The sequence below is a fragment of the Alosa pseudoharengus genome, unplaced genomic scaffold (assembly GCF_046254945.1).
Source record: "Alosa pseudoharengus isolate Yale_2024_CS ecotype anadromous, Long Island Sound unplaced genomic scaffold, YU_APseudo_1.1 YU_APseudo_1.1_scf_1, whole genome shotgun sequence".
NCBI lineage: Eukaryota > Metazoa > Chordata > Actinopteri > Clupeiformes > Clupeidae > Alosa > Alosa pseudoharengus.
The window spans coordinates 8,999,172-9,002,668 of NW_027468564.1; positions in this window are offsets into that span (position 1 = coordinate 8,999,172).

Consider the following 3,497-nt stretch of genomic DNA (forward strand, 5'->3'; position numbering starts at 1 on the left):
ATAGAAGGATGGTGCGTGCACCTGCCAATATGACTGTTGACATGCGCTCTTAAAATAGCATATGAACAACTCGCCATTGACTTCTGACCAGGTTTAAGTGGTGTATGATAGCGATTTTTAGACAATGCGCGAGTCCCCTCCCTAGGTTGTTAATTGCCACACCCCTGGGCGCAATGCTTAAAAAATAAACGTGCAAAATACCGAATTCAACTTTCCGCGGGTGAATAACGAGTATTACACCATGCGCTGGTGACCCAAAATACAGCCCTTAAACTTTGTCTGGAATTGCACTTCCACAGCCAGGTCGTTGATATAAATAAAAGGTAATGACACTTCTGTGATAAGTTTTTTAGAGTTTAGTAGTCTATGCTGTTTATTAGTTGAGATGTTGGTAAAATGTAACAAACGTTTTGAAAAAAATTGAATTTACTCTTAAAGGTTTTATCAGCGATCATACGTCACTTCCTTTGATGTTCAAGCAAAACAGAGAGCTTGCTACTTCCTCCCCCTCCCTCCCGTGCAATTAAAGCTATCCTAAATGCGTGATCATTTATGTTTGAGCCTTTTTTGGGCCTGAAATCGCTGATACAACCTTTAATTGCAAACAGGTTTGTCTGGGTTCACCCAGGATAATTAATAATCACATGTCACGTCTCAATAAAGCCTTAAAGGGGTGGTTCAGGATTTTGGACATAGGACCTCATTTCCAAGTAAGCAAGTGTGATATTTATCAGTGGAGACCGTTTTCAACACGTTTCATCAAGTGCCACTAAAAACAGTCTTACCCACTCCAAAGTACACCCGAGGCAAATAAATTATAACGCCAGACTATCGATGTAAATGTCTGTTTTGATAGTGTTATTTCTAACGTTATTCTATCCTTGCATTTCAACGATCGCATTACATTTTGAGGGACTAGTTTCTTACCAGCGGCGGAATTATACTTGCTCCGGTTAGTAGTACTGCGCCGAAAAGTAAACAGTAAAGCGCACTCCAATGGGGATACCTAGTAGTAGCCTTGGTAATATCAATGTCCGCCGCTGAGATGCAAAATGACTACTACCAACTTCAGGGACCAAAGTATAACTATTGCAACGCGATGCGAGGGTAGTTGTATTTCTCACACTATTCTATCAACACAGACATTTACATCGATTGTCTGGAATTTGCCTCGGGTGTACTTTGGAGTGGGTAAGACTGTCTTTAGTGGCAGGCTAGCACATACCGTTGACTTGCGCTAGCCTAGCACCTGCAAACTCGGCAATTAGAAGGACTGGATGAAACGTGTTGAAAACGGTCTCCACTGATAAATATCACAGTTGCTTACTTGGAAATGAGGTCTTATGTCCAAAATCCTGAACCACCCCTTTAAACACGCCTTAGAACTAATTGAACCTGAATGTGAGATTGTACTGGACCACAGCAGTACTGAGGCACATGGCCTTGTAAAGGGGTTCTAACAGAGTCTATGCATCCTAGGTACAACTAAATGGAATTTCATGACTTTTCAAAACTTTCCACATTCCATGATTTCTCCAGGCCTTGATTGAAAAGGGCTCCAGTGTCTGTGTGTGTAGTCCCTTAACTGAGCTCTAAACCACAACAGACATGTTGGCATTTGTTCAGTCACTGCATCCTGTTTTTTGAGACGAAACCAAAAGGTTTTATAAGAAGCAGGAACCGAAGACATGCCAATGTAGTTTTGATAGCCGCCAGTATAACAACACACAGCATTTTCCACCTCACAAAGGTAAAATACAGATGACCGATTTCAAATACACACTGGGGAGATGTTACATTCCTCGTGCTAAAAAACATCACCAACAGAACAGCCTTCAAGAGCACTTCACTGGGTTTATCAAGCAAGCACATTCTTTGTCGTTAAATTAGGCCCACAACACCTCCAGAAGGCTCAACAGTAATATCTGGCATCCCAGACTCACCACCCTTCACACTCATGATGGGTCCTCTCCCAATAAATACCGACAACAAACCAAACCAAACAACCCAAGATCACCAGCAAAGCAGCCTCTGTGAACTTTCACTCAGTCACAACCATGAAATAAAGATCATAGTTGGGGGCAGCCGTGGCCTACTGGTTAGCGCTTCGGACTTGTAACCGGAGGGTTGCCGATTCGAACCCCGACCAGTAGGCACGGCTGAAGTGCCCTTGAGCAAGGCACCTAACCCCTCACTGCTCCCCGAGCGCCGCTGTTGTTGCAGGCAGCTCACTGCGCCGGGATTAGTGTGTGCTGAGTGTGTTTCACTAATTCACGGATTGGGATAAATGCAGAGACCAAATTTCCCTCATGGGATCAAAAGAGTATATATACTTATACTTACTTATACTTAGTGCAATATACAAACATCCATCCTCGTCCATGTGAGAGCTGTTTGTGTCTCTGTCCCATTGTAGTGCACTATGTCTTTCAAGCTAACAGTCAATGACTTTGATGTGTATTATAAGACCTATGTACACCATCTATATAACATACTGTACGTGTGTGAACAGCATAAAGACTTTGCTTTGCCACCCCATCTGCATGCCACCCTTATGCACAGATTACAGCTCGATATTCAGCACCATTATCCCTGACATCCTGGTGGACAATTTCCCCCTGACTGACTGCCCTCAAACGTTTAAGGTAGGCACCACCTTCTCCCCCACCCTGACCCTCAGCACAGGCTCTCCTGTATACGCATGACTGCACACCCATCCACCCGTCCAATACCATCATTAAGTTTGCGGATGACACTACTGTACGGTCATCAGCCTCATCAGCGGAAGGGATGAGACTGCGTACAGGGACGAGGTCAATAAGCTGGCAGGCTGGTGCTCTGACCACAACCTGCTGCTCAACACCAGCAAAACTAAGGAGATGGTCATAGACTTCAGGAAACACAAGGGGGATCCAGCCCCACTGAGCATCAATGGGGTGTTCTGCGGGTGTCCTCCTACAAATTTCTTGGGACATACAGTATATAGCTTAGGACCTCTCCTGGACTGCCAACACATCTGCGGTGGTAAAAAAGGCCTGACAGCAACTCCTACTCCCTAAGGGTTCTTCATCTGGAGGAGAAACTGTTGTGGCCTTTAACCACAGCACCATCGAGAGCAATCACTGCCGACCTCTCACACCCAGGACAGCACCTGTTCAACCTCCTGCCTTATGGTAGGCCTACAGGTGCCTCAAGAACAGGACTCAAAAACAGTTTCTTCCCCTGGGCCATCAGGTTTCTGAACTCATAAAGTGTGTGTGCACTATGATGAGTAAACAATGTATTGCTTACTTCTCTGTTGTATTGGTTATATTTATCTTTTTATTGTTTATATTTATTATGCACTGACCAAAGAAGCACTGCAATTTCATTCTATACCTGATGTGCAATGACAACAAAGATTCTTCTCATCTTATCATGCCATCACTGCCACCTCGTGTTCCACCGCCCCTGCGCAAGATCCCCCTCCCCCCCTGAAACCTGATGCCACAGCATAT